The following is a 12,900-nucleotide window of genomic DNA, read 5'->3' as shown; positions in this document are numbered from 1 at the left end:
CACCTGTTGAGAGGTGCATTTGTAGGCCCGCAATCTCTTTATGAGTGTAAAAAAATGTGCCAATTAACTTTTTTTTTTTTTAAATATTTAAAATAATTTATTGATAGATCATACTATTTAAAATATATTTTACATAATATTTTTTGCGATATGATTATTTTAAAATAATCATTAAATTATTTTAACATATAACATACAATGACATAAATGATAGATATGTATAGATAATTTTTGTTTGTTTTCTATTTTCTTATCTTCCTATTTTCTTATCTATATCTTATCACTTTAGATGTTTTGCAAAATTTTAATTTATTTTTATTAGATAATAGAAGTTTAAATGAAGAGGAGTTCCTATCTATGTGTATGCTTTTTTTTTCATCTTATCTATTTGTTTGTGTGTATATAAGAATATGTTACGGATTGATTTTTTTTTTTTTTTTTAACAAATCATACGCTACTATCTAATAATATGTTACCTTGCTTTTGCCTGTTATTAACTTTTATCAACTTTTATCAATGTGATCAGGGTATAATTCTTTATTCTTTATTTTAATTGTGAATTGGATTTAAAAAAAATACTCACGCAATGCGCGGGCCTTCATCTAATTTTAAAATATTAGCAAAAGACCTTAGTTCTCTCTCTCTCTCTCTCTCTCTCTCTCTCTCTCTTGTGTTCTTCTAGATTTTATTTTTAAATTACCGTCCATTGTTTCTTTGGTTAGTGATGGTTTCTTTTCATCTCTCTCTATCATTTTTCTTTATTAATTTTTTTAATTTTATTTAGTTTTCTTTCTAATAATTTCCAAATTACCTATGATCGTTTGGAATAAAATTTAGATTTAGTCTCTCAGATATATAATAGTTGATATATTTTGAGTGTTTTTGGTACCCTCTTAGTGGGTTATTATTCCTTTCATGAGGTTATTCCTTGTTATTGAGAAGTTTTTATATGGATCTTTTATTTTTCTGACAGTTCGAAGTACAAAACAGATTGTTGATTGCTTGTGATTGGAGACTTCATATCTTCAAATTCATGTACGTTCTTTTACCAATAGAGCATGATAGTGCATTCTGTTCCTCCATTAAAGTTTGGTATGTTAAATTCTTCAGTGGGTGTCAGTGGTAATAAGTTTCAAAAAAACAATGTTGGGAACAATATTGTGAAAAGTTTCTTTTGTCGTCCTATTTAATAATAGACCATTTTTACCTGAAAGATTAACTTCTTCTGCTAAGATTAAGAGCATCTCCAAGCAAAATATTTCAATTTTTATATTTGCATTTCTTATTCCTATACTAATATTATGATGTACTAAACTTACATTCATTATTAATGAATTGTTAAGTTTTTTTTTTTTTAAAAAAAAAAATTAATGTAATCTTTCCGTAAACTTCCACTTTTAAAATATGTATATTCTATTTGGTTCTTTTTTTTTTTTTTTTTTTTTTTTTTTTTTTTTTTTTTTGCAGTTCTTATCCCAAAATCATAAACCAAATTGGAAGCTTGATTTTAAACTTTCAAACCAAACCAAATCGTGAAATTTCTAAACCAGTATTTTATTGGTTTAGTTCGATTTCATTCAAACAGGGGAATTTGTGTTGATTAATAAATAACCCTAGAGCGGGTTACATTGGTCGAATTGCCTCCTATGCTCGGGAATTGACTCTAAATCTAGAGAAGGTCTGGCATCATCCAAATGAATATATTTTTGAGCTCACTCATTAAAATCCATTTATTAATAATTTAATATAATTTGAATCTTATCAATATTTGATTAATCCAATCAAATTAAATAACCAATTAAATTAATCAAAAGATCCTAAAAGTACAAATATAGTATAATTTCTTCTTCTAAAATACCTTCTGATTTTAAGTGGTATATGCAAACTAGGAAAAAAAATTTAAGAATAATTTATATAAATTGATAGAAATGTGTTCCATTGAACGCGTCAAATAGATTATTTTTCTTAAAAAAGAACGTAATATGTTGGCTAACCGATCAACAATTTACTAACCTGTTGGTTTGTGGAACTCAAACTGCAAAGAGTTTTATGTGTGCAAAAAATAGTTAAATTAGGCCAAAAACTAAGGTTCTGTTTGTTTTAGACTCAGTTTTTTGTTTTTTGTTTTTTGGCTTAAAAAATAAACAAAACTTATTTAATTTTTTTTTTACTTTTTAAAAAATTATTTTTTAAACAAAAAATAAATTTTATGAAACCACAATTAATGGTTTCTGTAATTGTGCTTTTTGTTTCTATTCTACATTCCTCCTTTTTTTTCTATTATTATATTATTTTCTCTATCCATATAAATCTAATGTCATTTATTTATCTAAAATATATAGACATTAATTTTATTACCTCTATTAAAATTCTATGCTTTTTTTCCATCTCTTCTCTATTTAGTATTATTTTCATGTTTATTATTATTTTCTCTATCTATATAAATCTAATGTCATTTAGTATTATTTATCTATTATAATGCGTGGATATTATAGTTTTATTCAATTGATTGTGAACATAACAATCAATAGTTAATTTAACTTTGAATTTAAAAATTAAAGTGTAAAATATTTTTAATTATTTTATCTTAGATTTTATATTTTTAGATTTTTTTTATTGTTAATTAAAATCTTTAATGACCTAATAAGGGAGAGATTTGATAATTAGAAGAAATTTTCACATCAAGAATTAAAAGAAAGGAAAATTAATTTTAGGAAAAAAAAAACAGTTTTGAGAAAATAAGTAACCAAAAACTAAAAACAACTTTATGTTTCTAATAAATAAAAAATAAAAAACAAACAACTATAACAAACGGGTCCTAAATTTACTAGAAATGTAAAGGAGCTTAAAAGATAAAATGCTTGTTGAAATTGCTCTAAATATAAATTTGCAGGAAACATAAAAGTGCTTGAAAAGTAAAGACAATGGAAATCGAATTATTTAGTTTTTTTTCTCCTACATGATATTATCTGAAAATATAATTACTTTTTTTCCTTATAATCCGCACGATGCGTAGGATAATATTAAAAGATGAAATAATATTTTATAATATCATTCAAAAATAGTAAAATTATATAATAAAATGATAAATTGTATCTTATTGAGATATGCTGAAAAGTTGCGATGCTAAAATAAGTATCATGCGAAACTTTTCATAAGATATACAATAGCAAAAGCCATCTCCTAGTTTTTTTTTCCCTCCTATATGTATCTTATATTTATGATTTATTATAAATGATTGTTTATGTATTTGAAATATTAATGTATTACTTATTTAATGTGCTATGTCATAAGTGTCTGGATGTGCTACATTTTTTAAAAATTGTTGTATCATGTTTCCATGCAACATAACTTCTGGTATATGAGATCACTTTATACATCAAACTAATCAATCAAGATTTTTTTTATTACCAATAAAAATGAAGTGTTTTTTTTTTATTTCTTTTTGTGTCATTGAATTAAGAAATTAATTTTTTTTTATTTTGTGTTTATAATTTATAATAAATGATTGTTTATTTATTTGAAATATTAATGTATTACTTATTTAGTGTATTATATCTTAAGCGTGTGGATGTCCTACTTGTTTTAAAATTATCGTATCTCATATGTTCTTGCATCTGGTGTCATGTGTTTATGCAACCTAACTCCTGGTGTATAAAATTACTCCATACACTAAGCTAATCAACTAAGATTTTCTTAATTACCAGCTTTTTTTTTTAATATGCTTTTGTGTTGTTGAAATAAGAAATTTATTGTTCTGTATTTTATGCTTATTATAAATGATTATTTATTTATTTGAAATATTAATGTATTACTTATTTAATATAGTGTATTTTAAGCGAGTGAATTTACCACCTTTTTTAAAAATTATCGTATCTTGTACGTTCCGTATCTCATGTCCCATTTTCGTACAACTTAACTCCTGGTATACGAGACTACTCTTTACACCAAGCTAATCAACCAATGTTTTTTTTTATTACTAATAAAAAATGAAGTATTTTTAAATATTTTTTATGTTATTGAAATAAGAAATTAAGTTTTTCTATTTTATGTTTATAATTTATTATTTATTTAATTGAAATGTTAATAGTGTGTCCTAAGCATATGAATGTCCTACTTTTTTAAAAATTGTCATATCTCATATGTTCCAATTTATATTTTTTAAATTGCTTATATATTGTTTATTTAATAGTAATGTATTATTTATTCACACTCTTTTTCAACGTGTGGATTACTTATTAATTGTTTTGTAAAAAGAAATAAATTTATATTAATATATTAAATGTTATAGATAATCTTTTTTACAGATATTATCTTGATACAGGAATTATCTGAAAATATAAAACGACTTATCTTTTTACGATTCTTACACTTGTGCTAAATGTGAATTCTAACATTGGTCACTCTATAATCCAAAATAATGTCAAGTGGCAAACTATATGTCATGACCCGAAACCATAGTCGAACCGGCACTAGAATCTAGGTAAGCATAAGGCCTCCAAGACCCATAGTAAGCCTGAATCACTAAATTCAATCAAATCACATTAGACCACAGGAACAATAAGCTCATAGTATTTTATATAACAAATCTTATGATTATATTATATCTTGCCCAAATCCATCATTTCAAATAATTCATAACTTGGGCCCAATTACATTACACATTATTTATGATATGGGCTAACTATCCGTATATGCACCTATAGTTCTCTAAATCATCAACCTAGTTATCCGTTAACATGATTACACTCGTACATAATTGGAATTATCATGATCCTATAACTGCGAAGTTCAATATCAAACTGTAATAAATAAGTTCTTGTATATAATGCTCACAATTTAAATAATTACTGGAATTAGGAAATTACTTTTCTAGCTTTGCAGTGAAGGAAACAGAGCTTTAGCCGAGACAAAGAATAATCTACTTCTTGAAAAAGTTAAACAAAGAAATGAGTTTTATAATGAATAATAAATATTGCATAACACAAGTATTCACACGAAATGCTTCCTAAAATACTAAAATGAACACATAACCAGTCAAGCATATGGCACAACATCAGCACTTACAAGTAATTACACCTTCAAATAATCAAACAAGTGGAAATTGGTCAGTGGCATCATCGAAACCCCCGATGAGCCATCCTCGCACATGGCCCATCCTCGCATGACTTGTGCACTAGAGAGCCGATCCCCCATACATGGCCGACCGGTCTAATCATCACTTGACTAGCCCTCTCATTTTTTTTATACTCTCTTTTCTTTCCATACCAACACGAGGTCACCCTATGGTTTTCCACATAATCCATATCATCATATGCACACGGGGCGCTGATCTACCCATACATGGCCGACGGTATCGAAGACTGCCTTCACAAACCCAACGGTGACCCACTTCATCCCAATTTCACACATACAGCACATCATCATCACAACACATCTAATCAAACATGGCATTTAAATGCAAGCACATTAATTAAACAAATATTGTTATGCAAACACATAAATATACACATATATACTTAAGTATAAAGTAATGAATATTTTATGCTATAAAAATAAATAATTACTAATTAAATAAATAGGTCATTAGCGGATTATGTAGGAATGCAATTATGCATGATGCAAATGGTAGTGCGCTGTTTATTAGTATTCACAGTGATGAAGAAGAAAGGAAGCTCTCGGATTTTTGATTTGCAGGAATGATGGACAAACTCGGACAATCTAATAAATTATAGATGCAAAAGGAAAGAACTAAAGTAAATAAAGAGATTTATTTTAAATGTATCATATTAAAGAATTATTCCAAACAAACCTATTAACTTATCCATTAAATATAACTAGCCTAGATTCTATTGAAATTTTGGCAGAGCCTCCCCTAAAAATAGGATTTTCTACCTGTTAAGATAATGTCAAATACTCTCTATATATTCATTCAATCCACACAGTCCATCACAATAATCACCCATAACTTGCAATCTTACATTCTCTATTCATATTCCAATTTAGAAAGCTAAACAATTCGATAACTGTTTAGACGCTTCGAGAATTCTATTATTCATCACATAAAAATTAGCTAACAAATTCACCATTCAACAAGGAATTCATATACCGCATTACTTCTCATGTCATCATTCTTAAAGTTAAAGTAATAGAATAATATGGAAGGAACTATAACCACAGAAATCCCAAACTATATCTAACCCCATATTCTACTCACTATCTTGTTTCTTGTTTCTATATATATATATATATTTTTTTTTTTTTCTCGTAACCTAAGATAAACACATCAGTTTCTTCATCATCTTTCAAGAAATTAGCTTCAATCCATAGCTTATCTCAACTAAAGAGCATGGAGATTCCCATATAGTTGTTGTTATTCTAAGAGAAATCTCTATTTTCCATATCCAAGTTTACAGTTTATGAAATTGTAGGATCATTGATTACTAAGGAATGGATTCATAACATCAATATTTACATAAGTGTATATATATATATATATATATATATATATATACTAATCGATAATTAACACTAAATATTTTTTTCACCCACTGCTAATTGTAAACGCATGTATATTTATCCTTGCATCATAATCTATATTTGGAATCAATAACACTGAACATCTTAAATCAAAGTAATAGTCATTTCTAGTCATTCTCAACTATTAGCTACTGCATTTCTACCAAACCAAGCTTACAGTTCATATAATCCCTCCTTAATTTAAGTTTTTGTTATATTTGAGGCTTAGAAGCCTGATTTTCGATTTCTATCGTCTAATGATTCGAGCACTAAACAATATCAAAGTACAAAACTAATTGCAAAATTAGAATCTATAGAGAAATTGGAACATACTGTCTATGAGGAATTCCGGTCACCGGAGCCTCTACCGTTGTTGCCCTTTTTGGTGGCCGGAGGTACCTTGATGCCAGAATCTTGCAACTCATACGCTAACACATAGCAAATTCCATATAGGATTCAGTTCTATAGACAACTAGTACAAATTATGTCAATATCTAACGCAATCCAGATTTTTATCCTTAAAGCCCTAAGTTCCATTTGATCAATTCCTTCAATAATTCGCCCAATCTAGATAAAATAACTTGCAAATGAGTGAGGAGGGAGGATAATCGGCTTATCTAATTGAAGAATAGTTGAAAATTGCTTGAGGTCGGCCGGCAATACCAAATCGGGGTCTGTCTCTCTTATCTTTGCACTAAGACTGGCAGGCCGGAGATAGGGGAAGCAGTGACCAGAGCTGTTGCTAAGGAGAGGAAGAGATCACGCCCGTCGGTTGAAGGCTAGCGTCTCCGGAAAAATGAGACCAAGGGGAGGGGAGAGCTGCTGGGGTCGACATTAACTGGAAGGAGAGAAGGGGGTTACGACCCAATGGGGATTTTTGCACTTCTAGACACTTCTAATTGGTTATGGGCTGGTTTGGTCCGATTCAGGGCGGATTTAGCTCAATTTCGGGTTTTTGCTTGAATTTACAAGATTTCCACTTGGATTACGGGTCAGGCTTGGCAATAATAAAATTATTTTTCACTGAATTTCATTGGTTAGAATTTCTTATTAAATTTTTAAATGAAAAATTTGTGAAATTAATTTTCCGGGTCATCTCACTATGCTACTTACAATTGGCTTCCATATAAAGCAAAACTACCATATTTTTATATACAATATAAATAGACATAGATTTTCCAATAGCGATAATAATTTTGAGAATTTAACTAATTATATTGAAATAAGAAATTAAGTAATTTTTTATTTTTTATTTATTATTTATTATAAATGATTGTTTATTTATTTTCATATTCCGTACGTTTCCGTATCTCCTGTCCTGTATTTGTGCAACCAAACTTCTGATATACAAGACTACCCCATACGTCAAGGTAATCATTGAAATAAAAAATTAAATATTTTTTATTTTTGAAACAACCCAAATTTTTATTTTCAAAGATTTTTCCAATTAAATTTAATAAACCGACAGCCTGTAAATTAATATTAATATTTTAGTGCGAATACTGTGAGAAACCGGATCGAAAATCGATTGAAAAAGGCTGAAAACCAGTTAAAAATCGATGATTTGGGCCGAATCGAATCGAACCGAACCGGTTCGACCCAAAGCATCTAGAAAATTCCTTTTTTTTTTATATATCCAGCGCTGCACCTTCATTTCTCACCCACCATTTCTGCGCCACCTCCAGCCCACCACCGCACCACCACCATCTCCTCCTTTCTTCCTTTTCTTCTTTCTTTCTTTCTTTTCTTTTCTTCTCTTTTCTTTTCTTCTCTTTTCTTCTTCCCTGCGTCTATCTCTGTGTGACTGGCGAGAGACAGCAGATCCACTGCGCGCCGCCCAGCCCTCGCCGCCTCTCTCCACACCGCCAGTCGACCTCCGGCCACCAGCCCCATTTCCGGTTAATCGAATTCCGGCAACAATATATGAGGTATAATTTAGTTTTAGTGAATGAAATTAATTGTTTGTAGGTAATTTATTTAGTTAAGTTAGTGTTCTTGAATTTATTTAGTTAATTTATTTAGTTAATTGATTTAGTTTATGTCACGACCCGATTCCATGGGCCGGACCGGCACTAGGGCCCAGGTAAGCTTAAGGCCCCCGAGGCCCGTAGTAAGCCTGAAACACTACAAATTTGCTATCTCAATATAATTTTAAACATTTACAAATTTCTCTGCTTACAATATACTATATTTAGAATACAGGCTTACAGAATTATTCCATCTGTAATAATACACAACTTAAAAGTATACAAATACTATAACTGCGGAGTTCACTGACGGATGTATACATAGAATTTTATACATATAGATACATAGCAAAAAATAATTATTGAACTAGTAAAATTTTATTTCTAACCCTGCAGCGAAGGAACATAGCTTGACCGATTTAAAGGGAAACTTACTTTCTGAAAAATTAAACAAGATATGTGAGCTTTCTAAGAAGTAACTATTATTGCACAACACACACATTCACACAAATGTGTAAATATATCAATCTAGTCTCCTGACTAGTTATATGCTCATACAGTCAGTCACACAAATGGCATATCACCAGTAATCACAATTAATATCACTTTCAAATAATCACATCACGTGGAAATAGGTCTGTGGCGTCACCGAAACCCCCGATGAGCCGTCCTCCCGCATGGCCCATCCTCTCATAACGTGTGCACCAGGGAGCCGATCCCCCATACTGGCCGACCGGTCTAATCCTCACTTGACCAGCCCTCTCATTGTTTTTCCATTCTCTCTTTTCTTTTCCCATACCAACAGGAGGTAACCGGTCGTCTCCATCAAATCTAGATCATCAGGCGCTCACAACAGGAGGCCACCCTGCGGGCTGCGATCAAATCTAGATTATCAGGTGCGCCCAATAAAGAAACCAACCTGTGGTTTTCCATATCACACAGATCATAGCAGTAGGTGCACACAGGGGCGCCGATCTCCCATTTACCCGGCCGACGGTCCAACCGTCCTCACAAACCCATGGTGACCCACTTCATCCCAATTCCACACAACAAAGCACAACAATATCACAACGCAATTAATCAAGTATTACAATTAAATGCAAACATATTAATCAATTAAACATCATAATGCAATGCACAATTAGGCATCCAAAATCAAATGCAAATAAATAAGTAATAGTGTTAACAACAAATAGTAATAAATCAACAAATAATAATAATGATAAACAATAACAATGGAAATAAATAAATAAATATTCGAATACTTAAATGAATAATAATGATAATAAATAATTAATCAGGGTACTTTATTTATAGAATTTATTTAAATAAACTTATTAATTATATTGTTAATTAAAACTAATCTAAGTTCTATCGAAATTTCGGCAGCGTCTCCCCTAAAAGTGGGATTATCTACCTGCTTAAATATCAGCAATATTATATCCATCAACCATTACACACACAGCCCATCCATCGGGCAATCAAATAAATTAATTTCCCTTCCTCCTTCAGAAACAACAATGTCAACATTCAACTAATAATTCAAACATGTTCCATGCATATTTCAATCATTCCTGCTTCACATCAATATAATTAGCCACTTTAGCTGAATACCGAATAAATGAAATCGTTTATACATACATATACAAACAAATCTTATACTGTTAAGTTAGTTAATTTCATATAATTCTTATTCCAAATACATATACCTTTAATAATCGTATGCAATTATAATTCATAAACTCTTTTATTTTCTTGATTATTAACAAGGATCTCATAATTGAATTTAATGATCTACGAATCATCTTCCTCACCATACATGATCATAGCTAACAAACCCATTTTAATCGTCTATCAAATATAAATAAGCATTTATATATCAACCAATATAGAAACTTGGAAATATACTCACTTATATATTTTTGTTGTTCTAAAACAATGCAAAGTCTAAGGTCATTGCTGCCAAAATACAAAAATTCATAGCTCTTCTATACTAAAATCATAGATTACGCAACAACTAACCCACCTTGCAAAAATTGAACTTACAACCTCATTCTTAGCTTTGATTAGTCAAAATTTATAAGGATCAATTTCATAACAGCTGTCAATTCGCAAAAGAATTAAGTTTTTCTATCTCAAAATCATGGATCACACCAACTAACTAATTCCACGCAAAAATTAGATTTACAACCTTAATTGTACCATGTCAAACCAAAAATCAATAGAAATAATTGAAGATAGCTGCTGCCAACCTAAGCAAATCAAGGTTTCTCGATCAAAATCCATATTATAAACACTAGTTAATTCATTTACCAACAAAACTTAACTTATTATGTCAAATGCCTCATATCAAAGCAGAAATTTTAAGCAAATAGCTAGGTTGGCTGCTACCATATCACAATCATTCTAAGTTCTTTCATAGGACCTACAATACACACCCTAACTTACACATTTCCTTGAAAAATGCAGTTGTAGTGTCAATTAATAGTCAAAAATCAGATTTTTCCCAACTTCCAGTCGTGTGACTAGTGTTTCAGGAACCTAGCATTTCTCATTCATGATTCTAACAACCCTTTCTTCAAATGAGCTATTGAATAAGTTAAATAATTGAAGGAAAAGGGGTCATATAGAACTCACCAAGGTTTTGAATGCGACTTTACCTACTACGCGCTGTGATCGCAGTTTCTTGGTTCGTTGCACCAGCCGGAACGGGAAGGAGAGAGTGAAGAAGAGAGATCGAATCTTCTTCCTCGACAGTGCTGAATTGACGCCGCCGGAAAATCGGGCAGGAGGAGGCTCGACGCGATCTTCCGATCGAAGGATGTCGCGGCTCTCCTGCACCTCCTGCGTACGCCAGAGACTAAAGAGAGATGGGAAGGTAAGCCGGGATTCGCTGCAACGTGGAGGCGATGGCGAGGAGGCGCGGCGTTTGTCTTCGGTTGTCGGAAAAAGAAGAGGAGGGGGAGAAGGAGATCGCGCGCTGGTGCTGGCGCAAGTAGGCATGGCCAAATTACGGTTCCGGGAACCGGAACCGTCGGTTCGAACCGGCCCGGAACCGGTGAGAACCGGAACCGGGACCGAAAAAATCCGGTTCGGTTCCGGTTCCTGCAAATGAGGAACCAGAACCGGCGGTTCCAGAGAACCGGTCGGAACCGGACTGGAACCGCCGGTTCTCCGGCCGGTTAGAACCGCCGGTTCGAACCGATTCGAACCGGCGGTTCTAGCCGTTGTAACTATCAGATTTTTGATTTTTTTTTTTTTGTGAAATGTCTTAATTACCCCTCCCAACAGCCATAAACGGCTATATAACGGCTAGTTTTAAGGGTATTTTTGGAAAAATGAATTTTTGGATTTATTATAAATACCTCATTTTATTTACAAATTCATTACAAAAAAATCTCAACTCTCTCTACTTACTCTCTCTACAATATACTACACTCTCTACTTACTCTCTCTACAATATACTACACTCTACTCTATATTATTCATTTATTCTTCTCTACTCTACAATATCTCTTATTAAGTAATTATTCTCTCTAATTTTTTTTATTCAATTTTCCAAATTATATTTTATTATCATATAATGGCAAGTGGAGGAAACTCAAATTCGGGTAAGGGCAAGGGAAAAATTGGAGAATCATCTATCCCTACAAACGACATCTATGATATGATTCCCGACCAATTTAATTTTGAAGGTTTTCCAAATGAAAATTTGGATATTCCAACTCAAGAATCCGAATTTAATGAGCAATTTCAAGAAGATGAAGAGCAAGAGCAAGAGCAACGAGCAAAAATTGTTAGAAGAGCAAGACAAAGTTCCGACATATTCTCCATTCATTTCACAAAAAAATTCAAAGGTGAGAAAATGTACGATGTAATTTGCAATTATTGTGGAAAATCTTATAAATTTAAACAAGCGGGCGGCTATGGATCATTTTGGAAGCATTTGGAGGCAAAACATCCAACAAAAATAGGAGTTGATCGGTCTCAACAACAAATTTCCGGGTACGCTTCTAACCTTTCTTTATTTAAATATTCTGATAAAATACAAAAAAAAGAATTAGCAAAAATGATTTCTATGGAACATTTATCTTTTAGTTTTGGTGAAAAATTAGGTTTTAATAATTATTGTCAAAAAGCTTTAAATCCTTGTGCTAAAAGAGTACCAAGAAATACTGTAAAACGAACTATTATTTCTTTATATAACAAAGGAAAAAAAGAGTTAGAACTTTTATTTTCTCAATTGAAAATTCGTGTTTCAATTTGTTGTGATGTTTGGAGTGATCATTGGCAAATGCATTCTTATATGGGTATTACATGTCATTGGATTGATGATGATTGGAAAATTCAAAAAAGAATTATTGGTTTTCGTGTTTTTGATGATAAACATACTGCAATTAATATTTATAGAGTA

General features: G+C 31.1%; 1 long non-coding RNA gene across 1 annotated transcript; it reads right to left on the bottom strand.

Moving 5' to 3' along the window:
* Nucleotides 1-4,556: 4,556 nt before the first annotated feature.
* Nucleotides 4,557-7,433, bottom strand: LOC110010527 (uncharacterized). Its single transcript, XR_002285516.3, has 2 exons — nucleotides 6,853-7,433; nucleotides 4,557-5,437 (listed from the first exon to the last, which is right to left on the bottom strand). It is a non-coding gene; the product is annotated as an uncharacterized LOC110010527 (long non-coding RNA).
* Nucleotides 7,434-12,900: the final 5,467 nt, after the last annotated feature.

The sequence above is a fragment of the Jatropha curcas genome, chromosome 8 (genome assembly GCF_041381405.1).
Source record: "Jatropha curcas cultivar XTBG-Jc1 chromosome 8, XTBG_Jcur_1.0, whole genome shotgun sequence".
NCBI lineage: Eukaryota > Viridiplantae > Streptophyta > Magnoliopsida > Malpighiales > Euphorbiaceae > Jatropha > Jatropha curcas.
Note: the sequence above shows the minus strand (reverse complement) of the source record. Positions and strands in the feature narration are given on the sequence as shown.